Here is an 11,831-nt window from a genome sequence, read left to right on the forward strand (position 1 = left end):
CAGCAGGAATTTTGTTAGCAGTTGGGCAAAACCATGTGCACTGCAGGGGAGGCAGATATAACATGTACAGAAAGAGTTAGATTTGGGTGGGTTATTTTATTTCTGTGCAGGGTAAATACTGGCTGCTTTATTTTCTTTGAATCCACTAGGGGTCACTGGAGTACTCTTGGGATATGGACGGCTTCCGCAGGAACAGGGCACTGAATATTTAAATTTAGAACTCTCCACCCCTCCATATCCCAGAGTACCTCAGTGTTTTTTCTGTGCTCGAAGTAGCAACAAAGCTTGTGTGGAGCTCAACCACACTTCTTTTGTATATTTTTTTATTTTTCTTTTTCTTTTTCATTTTTACAATCTTCAGCACATCCCTTCCCAGTTTATAAAAAAAACGTGGGTCCGGGATAGTGCCGCTGCACGGAGGCAGCGCATGGCGTGTCGGTCCTCACAAAGAGCACCCTCACAGCCACACGCAGCCCACTGACTGCTGCAAGAGCTGGACGGAGCTTACAGACAGAAGATCCGTCACAGCCATCGCTAATGGAGTCAAAGTATGCTGGGGGGACGGGACGGTCAGCGCACGCTGCTGCCCCGATGTGTGGGGAAACCCGCCGCTCCTAACAGGCCTCCCGCACCCGCCGCTCCTAACAGGCCACCCGCTCGCCCAGCAGCTCCATCCGCCGCTATACGAGCATCAGCACAACTGCTCCAATCAGCACCGCCATGACCGCTCCTCCGCCACTAAGACCCGCCGGCCGCCGCTCACACCCGCCGGCCGCCGCTGCAGGACCGCTCTCCACTACAGCGCTCCCCGGCTCCCTGCTCCCGATCTCGGACTGCCGGATACCCGCTCCCCGGTAACTCCTGCTCAGACAGCGGTACCCGAGCCACAGGGGAGGGAGAAAAATGGGGGGAAAGTAAGGCGGCATGCATAACATCAGCATAGGACTGCGTGGGTTACAGCAATAATTACATAGGCTGTTAAGCCTATTTCTCTGACGTCCTAAGTGGATGCTGGGACTCCGTAAGGACCATGGGGGAATAGCGGCTCCGCAGGAGACTGGGCACAACTAAAGAAAGCTTTAGGACTACCTGGTGTGCACTGGCTCCTCCCACTATGACCCTCCTCCAGACCTCAGTTAGAATCTTGTGCCCGGCTGAGCTGGATGCACACTAGGGGCTCTCCTGAGCTTCTAGAAAGAAAGTATATTTTAGTTTTTTTATTTTACAGTGAGATCTGCTGGCAACAGACTCACTGCAGCGAGGGACTAAGGCGAGAAGAAGCGAACCTACCTGCTTGCAGCTAGCTTGGGCTTCTTAGGCTACTGGAGACCACTAGCTCCAGAGGGATCGAACACAGGACCCGACCTCGATCGTTCGGTCTCGGAGCCGCGCCGCCGTCCCCCTTACAGAGCCAGAAGCAAGAAGTTGTCACAACTGAGGGCCTGAGCTGACGGGAGGCAGCCTCAGTTGTAGGGGCTGAGATGTACCGGAACCTGGGAGGTTGTATCAGACCCCTGGACATGTAAGTAACATGAATAATAACTGCCCGAAGGCGTGACCACGACAACTTGGATAAAAGTCAATGATGTTTATTATGACAACTCCGCAACACAGCAGCAGTAAAAGAAAACGTAAAAGTCAGCAAAGAATAAATACAGTTCCTGGGTACTACAGGATGGCAGGAGCCACAGGGCACTGGTAGTGTGAGATAGTTCTTATGATCTTCTAGATGGAAAGTCCTTACCAGGCCCGACTGTAGCAATGGAGATAACCCAGGATTGTGCCAGCTGGTGTTCCAGGAAAAGCTGGGTTGCTGAAGATAAAACAGCTGCTGTGGATACTGGCTGGAACCAGACTGTTGTTAGCACGGAGTGGATACTGGCTGGAACCAGTTAAATAATAAATGAACTTGGGAGCGATGAAATATGAACTGAAATGTAGAACTTGAGAGCGGAGAAACAACAATACCGGTGGAGAGTGGTAAAGTGTAGAAAGGACACCGGCCCTTTAAGGGAAGCTGTACTCTGCTGGAAGCTGAGCTGGAAGCAGGTAATGTTGTAGCTGGAAACAGATGAATCCACAAAGGATTGGAGAGTCAGGCTACACCGCAGGTGGAATGCTGGTGCGGGTCTCTATGGTGGAAGTCTTGAGACAGGAGCTGGAACCTGGAAGACAATCACAGGAGAGAGACAAACAGGAACTAGGTTTGACAACCAAAGCACTGACGCCTTCCTTGCTCAGGCACAGTGTATTTATACCTGCAGCAAGGAAGGGATTGGCTAGGCAATTATGCAGATTAACAATACTGACAACAGATTGGAGGAAATGATCAGCTGACAGAATCCAAGATGGCTGCGCCCATGCAGACACTTGGAGGGAAGTTTGGTTTGTAATCCATGTGGTAATGAAAACAGTAATGGCGGCGCCGGTCACTGGAGACAGGAAACGCCAGGCTGACAAGTGCACATCCAACCACGCGGACACAGCGGAGGCCGCGGCTGACGTAATCGCCACTCTGACACTCTGCATGCAGAAGCTCAGGGACGGCGGCGGAGGCCGCGGGAGACGCCATGCCAGATGTAATAAGGCGTTACTGTGACAGCGTCTCAGAGAGACAGGAGAGGATGCAGGAATGTGAACATTAGGATAACAGATGGGATCCGGTCCTGGAGCGCTGAGCCAGCCTTAGGAGGCATCTGATGGGTAAGAAATGGCGTCCAGATACCCGGATCGTGACAGAAGTGGTCCGGAAAATCGGCGGCAGAAGACCTCGGTCTTCAACAAGGTGGCGCACAGCACTGCAGCTGTGCGCCATTGCTCCTCATGCACACCTCACACTACGGTCACTGATGGGTGCAGGGCGCTGGGGGGCGGCGCCCTGAGCAGCAATATAAACACCTTGGCTGGCAAATCATCACAATATATAGTCCCAGAGGCTATATATGTGATAAATTACCCCTGCCAGAATTCCTGAAAAAAGCGTGAGAAGTCCGCCGAAAAAGGGACGGGGCTATCTCCCTCAGCACACCGGCGCCATTTTTCCCTCACAGCTCCGCTGGAAGGATCGCTCCCAGGCTCTCCCCTGCAGTATCAAAGCTACAAAGGGTAAAAAAGAGAGGGGGGCACTAAATTTAGGCGCAGTATAACTTATATAGCAGCTATAAGGGGAAATAATTCAGTTAATCCCTGTATTATTATAGCGCTCTGGTGTGTGCTGGCATACTCTCTCTCTCTGTCTCCCCAAAGGGCTTTGTGGGGTCCTGTCCTCAGTCAGAGCATTCCCTGTGTGTGTGCGGTGTGTCGGTACGGCTGTGTCGACATGTTTGATGAGGAGGCTTATGTGGAGGCGGAGCAGATGCCGATAAATGTGATGTCACCCCCTGCGGGGCAGACACCTGAGTGGATGGACTTGTGGAAGGAATTACGTGAAAGTGTCAACTCCTTGCATAAAAAGTTTGATGACATACCAAATGTGGGACAGCCGGCTTCTCAGCTCGTGCCTGCCCAAGCGTCTCAAAGGCCATCAGGGGCTCTAAAACGCCCACTACCTCAGATGGCAGACAAAGATGTCGACACGGATACTGATACCAGTGTCGACGACGAGGAGACTAATGTAATGTCCAATAGAGCCACACGTTACATGATTGAGGCAATGAAAAATGTGTTGCACATTTCTGATCTTACCCCAGGTACCACAAAAAAGGGTATTATGTTTGGGGAGAAAAACTACCAGTGGTTTTTCCCCCATCTGAGGAGTTAAATGAAGTGTGTGAAGAAGCGTGGGCTTCCCCCGATAAGAAACTGGTAATTTCTAAAAGATTACTAATGGCGTACCCTTTCCCGCCAGAGGATAGGTCACGTTGGGAAACACCCCCTAGGGTGGATAAAGCGCTCACACGCTTGTCAAAGAAGGTGGCACTACCGTCTCCGGATACGGCCGCCCTAAAGGAACCTGCTGATAGAAAGCAGGAGGCTATACTGAAGTCTGTATATACACACGGCATTATACTGAGACCAGCTATTGCTTCGGCATGGATGTGCAGTGCTGCAGCTGCGTGGTCAGATTCCCTGTCGGAAAATATTGATACCCTAGATAGGGACACTATATTGCTAACAATAGAGCATATAAAAGACGCAGTCTTATACATGAGAGATGCACAGAGGGATATTTGCCGGCTGGCATCTAAAATAAGTGCAATGTCCATTTCTGCCAGGAGAGGGCTATGGACTCGGCAGTGGACAGGGGATGCAGATTCTAAAAGGCACATGGAAGTTTTGCCTTACAAGGGTGATGAGTTATTTGGGGACGGTCTCTCTGACCTAGTTTCCACAGCAACAGCTAGGAAGTCAGCATTTTTACCCCATGTTCCCTCACAGCCAAAGAAAGCACCGTATTATCAGGTACAGTCCTTTCGGCCCCAGAAAAGCAAGCGGGGAAAAGGCGCGTCCTTTCTGACCAGAGGCAGAGGTAGGGGGAAAAAGCTGCAGCATACAGCCAGTTCCCAGGAGCAAAAGTCCTCCCCCGCTTCCTCCAAGGCCGCCGCATGACGGTGGGGCTCCACAGGCGGAGCCAGGTACGGTGGGGGGCCGGCTCAAAAACTTCAGCAATCAGTGGGCTCGCTCACAGGTGGATCCCTGGATTCTACAAGTAGTATCTCAGGGGTACAAGCTGGAATTCGAGACATCTCCCCCCCCGCCGTTTCCTCAAATCTGCCTTGCCAACAAATCCCTCAGGCAGGGAGGCTGTGCTAGAGGCAATTCACAAGCTGTATTCTCAGCAGGTGATAGTCAAGGTGCCCCTCCTTCAACAAGGACGGGGTTACTATTCCACAATGTTTGTGGTACCGAAACCGGACGGTTCGGTGAGACCCATTTTAAATTTGAAATCCTTGAACACATATATAAAAAAATTCAAGTTCAAGATGGAATCGCTCAGGGCGGTTATTGCAACCCTGGACAAGGGGGATTACATGGTATCTCTGGACATCAAGGATGCTTACCTGCATGTCCCCATTTACCATCCTCACCAGGAGTACCTCAGATTTGTGGTACAGGATTGTCATTACCAATTCCAGACGTTGCCGTTCGGTCTGTCCACGGCACCGAGGATATTTACCAAGGTAATGGCCGAAATGATGATACTCCTTCGAAAAAAGGGAGTTTTAATTATCCCGTACTTGGACGATCTCCTAATAAAGGCGAGGTCCAGGGAGCAGTTGTTGGTCGGGGTAGCACTGTCTCAGGAGGTGCTACAACAGCACGGTTGGATTCTAAATATTCCAAAGTCTACTGTTCCGGGGGAAGGTTCTGGACACAGACCAGAAAAAAGTGTTTCTCCCGGAGGAGAAAGCCAAGGAGCTGTCATCTCTAGCCAGAGGCCTCCTGAAACCAAAACAGGTCTCGGTGCATCACTGCACGCGAGTCCTGGGAAAAATGGTAGCTTCCTATGAAGCAATTCCATTCGGCAGGTTCCATGCAAGAACCTTTCAGTGGGACCTGTTGGACAAATGGTCCGGATCGCATCTTCAGATGCATCGGCTGATAACCCTGTCTACAAGGACCTGCTATGGTGGCTGCAGAGTGCTCATCTTCAAGAGGGCCGCAGATTCGGCATACAGTACTGGGTCCTGGTGACCACGGATGCCAGCCTTCGAGGCTGGGGGGCAGTCACACAGGGAAGAAACTTCCAAGGACTTTGGTCGAGTCAGGAGACTTCCCTACACATAAATATTCGGGAACTGAGGGCCATTTACAATGCCCTAAGTCAGGCAAGACACCTGCTTCAAAACCAGCCGGTACTGATCCAGTCAGACAACATCACGGCAGTCGCCCATGTAAACCGACAGGGCGGCACAAGAAGCAGGATGGCGATGGCAGAAGCAACAAGGATTCTCCGATGGGCGGAAAATCACGTGTTAGCACTGTCAGCAGTGTTCATTCCGGGAGTGGACAACTGGGAAGCAGACTTCCTCAGCAGACACGACCTCCACCCGGGAGAGTAGGGACTTCATCCAGAAGTCTTCCAACTGATTGTAAACCATTGGGAAAGGCCACAGGTGGACATGATGGCGTCCCGCCTAAACAAAAAGCTAGAAAGATATTGCGCCAGGTCGAAAGACCCTCAGGCAATAGCTGTGGACGCTCTAGTGACACCGTGGGTGTACCAGTCATTTTATGTGTTCCCTCCTCTTCCTCTCATACCCAAGGTACTGAGGATAATAAGGAGAAGAGGAGTAAGAACTATACTCATTGTTCCGGATTGGCCAAGAAGAGCTTGGTACCCGGAACTTCAAGAAATGATTTCAGAGGACTCATGGCCTCTGCCGCTCAGACTGGACCTGCTGCAGCAGGGGCCCTGTCTGTTCCAAGACTTACCGCGGCTGCGTTTGACGGCATGGCGGTTGAACGCCGGATCCTGAAGGAAAAGGGCATTCCGGAGGAAGTCATTCCTACGCTGATTAAAGCTAGGAAAGAAGTGACTGCAAACCATTATCACCGCATTTGGCGAAAATATGTTGCGTGGTGTGAGGCCAGGAAGGCCCCAACGGAGGAATTTCAGCTGGGTCGATTTCTGCACTTCCTACAGTCAGGGTGACTATGGGCCTAAAATTGGGTTCCATTAAGGTCCAGATTTCGGCTCTGTCGATTTTCTTCCAGAAAGAACTGGCTTCACTGCCTGAAGTTCAGACATTTGTTAAGAGAGTGCTGCATATTCAGCCCCCTTTTGTGCCTCCAGTGGCACCTTGGGATCTCAACGTGGTGTTGGGTTTCCTAAAATCACATTGGTTTGAGCCACTTAAAACCGTGGATTTAAAATATCTCACGTGGAAAGTGGTCATGCTATTGGCCTTGGCTTCGGCCAGGCGTGTGTCAGAATTGGCGGCTTTGTCGTGTAAAAGCCCTTATCTGATTTTCCATATGGATAGGGCAGAATTGAGGACTCGTCCCCAGTTTCTCCCTAAGGTGGTATCAGCTTTTCACTTGAACCAACCTATTGTGGTGCCTGCGGCTACTAGGGACTTGGAGGATTCCAAGTTACTGGACGTAGTCAGAGCCTTGAAAATTTATGTTTTCAGGACGGCTGGAGTCAGGAAAACTGACTCGCTATTTATCCTGTATGCACCCAACAAGCTGGGTGCTCCTGCTTCTAAGCAGACTATTGCTCGCTGGATCTGTAGCACAATTCAGCTTGCGCATTCTGCGGCTGGACTGCCGCATCCTAAATCTGTAAAAGCCCATTCCACAAGGAAGGTGGGCTCTTCTTGGGCGGCTGCCCGAGGGGTCTCGGCTTTACAACTTTGCCGAGCTGCTACTTGGTCAGGGTCTAACACTTTTGCTAAATTCTACAAATTTGATACCCTGGCTGAGGAGGACCTTGAGTTTGCTCATTCGGTGCTGCAGAGTCATCCGCACTCTCCCGGCCGTTTGGGAGCTTTGGTATAATCCCCATGGTCCTTACGGAGTCCCAGCATCCACTTAGGACGTCAGAGAAAATAAGATTTTACTCACCGGTAAATCTATTTCTCGTAGTCCGTAGTGGATGCTGGGCGCACATCCCAAGTGCGGATTGTCTGCAATACTTGTATATAGTTATTGTTAACTAAAGGGTTATTGTTGAGCCATCTGTTGAGAGGCTCAGTTATGTTTCATACTGTTAACTGGGTATAGTATCACGAGTTGTACGGTGTGATTGGTGTGGCTGGTATGAGTCTTACCCGGGATTCAAAATCCTTCCTTATTGTGTCAGCTCTTCCGGGCACAGTATCCTAACTGAGGTCTGGAGGAGGGTCATAGTGGGAGGAGCCAGTGCACACCAGGTAGTCCTAAAGATTTCTTTAGTTGTGCCCAGTCTCCTGCGGAGCCGCTATTCCCCATGGTCCTTACGGAGTCCCAGCATCCACTACGGACTACGAGAAATAGATTTACCGGTGAGTAAAATCTTCTTATTAACAGGTTACTTTGCTGCAATAGTTACAGGTTATAAGGAGTATACCCTGCACTGTGATTAGGACTGTAAGCATGGCATAGGGGCCATTTTAACCATGCTTCCTGTTTGTGATTCCAGAACGTTCCTGTCCTACATCTCTACTCCACCGGATGTCGCAGGGGTGTTAGTGGGAATTTTGGATCAGATTTCATATAGTACTGGCCACGTGCACTGCACTGCAGCCATATATATATATATATTATACACTCCTTAGTACACTTTTACTGAGTCGTGCAAGTGTCTATCCTTGTATATTGTATTGTCTGTCTGCATAATGAGTAAGGCACCAGCCAAATCTAAAAAGCAGTTTCACTGCAAGGTCTGTAAGAGTGTGTTACCGGATGGATCTACCACATGTTCAGTATGTTTTGTGGATTCTGTTACTAATACAATTTCCGCTCCGGTTTCAAAGCCGGTTTAATCCCCGGAACCTCCATGGGCTATGCTAACAGATGTCATAGCTGGGTTGCAATCAGAATTGTCCGCCGCTCGACACGAGCGGGAAGCGGCAAGATCTGAGTCGCGGTTGAGACCGCCAGAGCTACCGGAGGGGTCTCAGCCTTGCCAAAGGTCCAAGTCCACTTTGGGTAGAAGAGATAAATATAATTTTTCTTATGATTTACCAGTTTCTGCTATGTTGCATTCTAACGATTCAATGCCAGACCTCACTGCACAGGCTGAGGGTGAGGAGGGCGAATTAGACCAGCAGTCAGATAGTGAAGAGTTTGACAGCCCAGGCATTGATAATCTCATTAGAGCTGTGCGTCAGTCTCTGAAGTTTACAGAGACTGAGGAGCCGCTGACAAATGATGAAGTCGTATTTACTAAACGACAAAGATCTCCAATGTGTTTTCCTGTTTCGGAATCTCGTAATAAGATGTTGTTGAAACACGGAAGAATCCAGATAAACGGTTTTCTACACCTCGCCGATTTAAGTCTAGTTACCCGTTTCCAGAATCTGTGACATGTACATGGGAGAATCCGCCAATGGTGGATTCGTCTGTGTCAAAACTTACAAAGAAATTAACCATACCAGTGCCAAAGGCTACTGCGCTTAAGGACCCTTCAGACCGTAAAATAGAAGCTATGCTAAAGTCCATGTATATAGCAGCAGGAGTGTTGCTTAGACCTGGGTTGGTTGGCATTTGGGTCACTAAGGCGCTAATTGTATGGATTACAGAACTCAAGTCTGCCCTACATGACGATCACCTTATACTTCTCGCTGATCAAATCTGTGAAGCTGCTGAGTATGTATGTACAGCTTCTACTGACGTCTGTCAGCTCACTTCTCGCATTTCATTGTCGCTAGTTACAGTACAACAAGCACTCTGGCTGCGTTCTTGGCAAGCGGAGGCAGAGATCAAAAGAGGTATAGAGGCATTGCCATACGGTGGCGAGAAGTTGTTTGGTCCTGAATTGGACAAATGGATTTCTGAGGCTACGGGAAGAAAGTCTGTTTTCTTACCATTGCCTCCGACGGTACCAAGATGGAAATACTCTGGTACAGCATTCAAATCCTTTAGACCTCAGCCCTTTCGGGGCCATGGTAGAGGAACAGCCACGCCTGGTAGACGAGGTCGAGGACGTGGTTTCCAACAAACCAACACCAGTCGTCAGGACGCTAAGGTCACCGACAAGCCAGTGGCATGACGGGCTCCCAGCCCATCTCGGATCTCCAATTGTGGGAGCACGCCTTCAGACGTTCTATTTGGCGTGGTTCCAGACATCCACAGATGGGTGGATCCGCAATTTAGTGTTAAAAGGTTACAAAATAGAGTTCGACTGTCTCCCGCCACTGCGGTTTTTCAAGACAGGACTGCCTCTGTCGGACGACAAGAGGGCGGTTCTGCAAATGCCATTCAATCCCTGCTTGATTCAGCAGTTTTGATTCCGGCCCCTGTACAACAACAAGGTCAGGTTTATTATTCCAGTCTGTTTGTGGTACCAAAGCCGGATGGCTCCGTCAGGCCAATATTGAACTTAAAGGGTCTCAATCAGTACGTAACTTACTACAGATTCAAGATGGAATCTCTGCGGTCACTAATTGCAGGTTTAGAGCCACAGGAATTCATGATTGCGCTAGATATCAAGGATGCGTACTTACACATTCCGATTTGGCCACCTCATCAGAGGTTCTTGCGTTTTGCAATACGGCAGAACCATTACCAGTTTCAGGCTCTATCATTTGGCCTCTCGTCAGCGCCTCGGGTATTCACCAAAGTGATGTCTGTGATGAAGCGCATCTCAGATCCCTGGGAGTGATAATAGTTCCGTACTTGGACGATCTGCTCATCAAAGCTCTGTCTCAACAGATGCTCCTCCAACATGCGTTGCTAACGTTCAATGTACTAGTTCAGCACGGTTGGATTGTCAACTTCATGAAATCACATCTAATTCCGTCTCAACGACTTCAATTCCTAGGTATGATTCTCGATACGGTAAATCAAAGAATTTACCTACCAGAACAGAAAGTACAGATTATTCGTCATCTGGTACAATTAGTGCTCAAGCCACGCACAATCTCGGTACATTTGTGCATCGCCTCTTAGGCACAATGGTGGCAGCTTTCAAGGCGCTTCAATTCGGAAGATTTCACTCACGTCCTTTTCAACTGGATGTGCTCGCACAGTGGTCGCGCTCGCATCTGCAGATTCACCACAGGGTGAGGTTGTCGCCACGGGCCAGGGTATCTCTACTCTGGTGGCTCAAAGTACACAGTCTAACTGCAGGGAAACGGTTCGTCGCCTTGAATTGGATAATTCTAACGACGGACGCGAGTCTCAGAGGTTGGGGAGCTGTAGTTCAAAATTGTCAGCTCCGGGGTCTCTGGGCGGATTACGAAAGATTGCTTTCGATAAATGTCCTGGAACTCCGGGCAATTTACAATGCACTATGACAAGCAGTGCACATGCTTCAGTCTCAGACTGTCCAGGTGCAGTCAGACAACGCGACGGCGGTTGCATACATCAACAAACAAGGAGGAACGATAATCCGCATGGCCATGCGGGAAGTAGCTCGAATCCTCAATTGGGCCGAGCATCACCAAGTGATATTGTCGGCAGTGTTCATTCCGGGAGTGGACAACTGGGAGACGGATTATCTCAGCCATCGGGATTTTCATCCAGGAGAATGGGCATTAAATCCAGAAGTTTTTCACATGTTGGTCCAAAGGTGGGATTACCCTCAAGTGGACCTGATGGCATCGCGCCACAATCACCAAACGCCCCAGTATGTGTCCAGAACGAGAGGTCCAAAGGCAGTGGCGGTGGATGCTCTCACAATCGCGTGGCCGTTCAGCCTCGTGTATCTGTTTCCACCATTTCCGCTGCTCCCTCTGTTGCTACAACGGATCAAAAGAGAGTCCACCACAGTCATACTAGTGGTGCCTCATTGGCCTCGGAGAGCTTGGTTCTCGGATCTCCGCGGACTACTCGCAGACGATCCTTGGCCGCTCCCACTACGTCCGGACCTGTTACAACAGGGTCCGTTCCTTTACCCCGATTTAGCGCGGCTGCGTTTGACGGGGTGGCTGTTGAGACCGCCCTCTTAAGAAGAGAGAGCATTCCAGAATCGGTTATACCAACCATTTTACGAGCTAGGAAGCCAGTTACGGCAGCTCATTATTACAGAATTTGGTGTGCCTATATAGGTTGATGTGAAGTTCGGAAGTTTCCGACATCATCTTTCAAGTTATCCCGTCTTTTGTTATTTCTACAGACGGGGTTAGATGGAGGACTGCGTTTATCTACATTAAAGGTGCAGGTATCTGCTTTGTCAATTTACTTTCAAAGACGATTGACTCTATTGCCGTCTGTACACACCTTTCTGCAAGGTGTCCTCAGAG

This window comes from Pseudophryne corroboree, chromosome 9, assembly GCF_028390025.1.
Source record: "Pseudophryne corroboree isolate aPseCor3 chromosome 9, aPseCor3.hap2, whole genome shotgun sequence".
Classification (NCBI taxonomy): Eukaryota; Metazoa; Chordata; class Amphibia; order Anura; family Myobatrachidae; genus Pseudophryne; species Pseudophryne corroboree.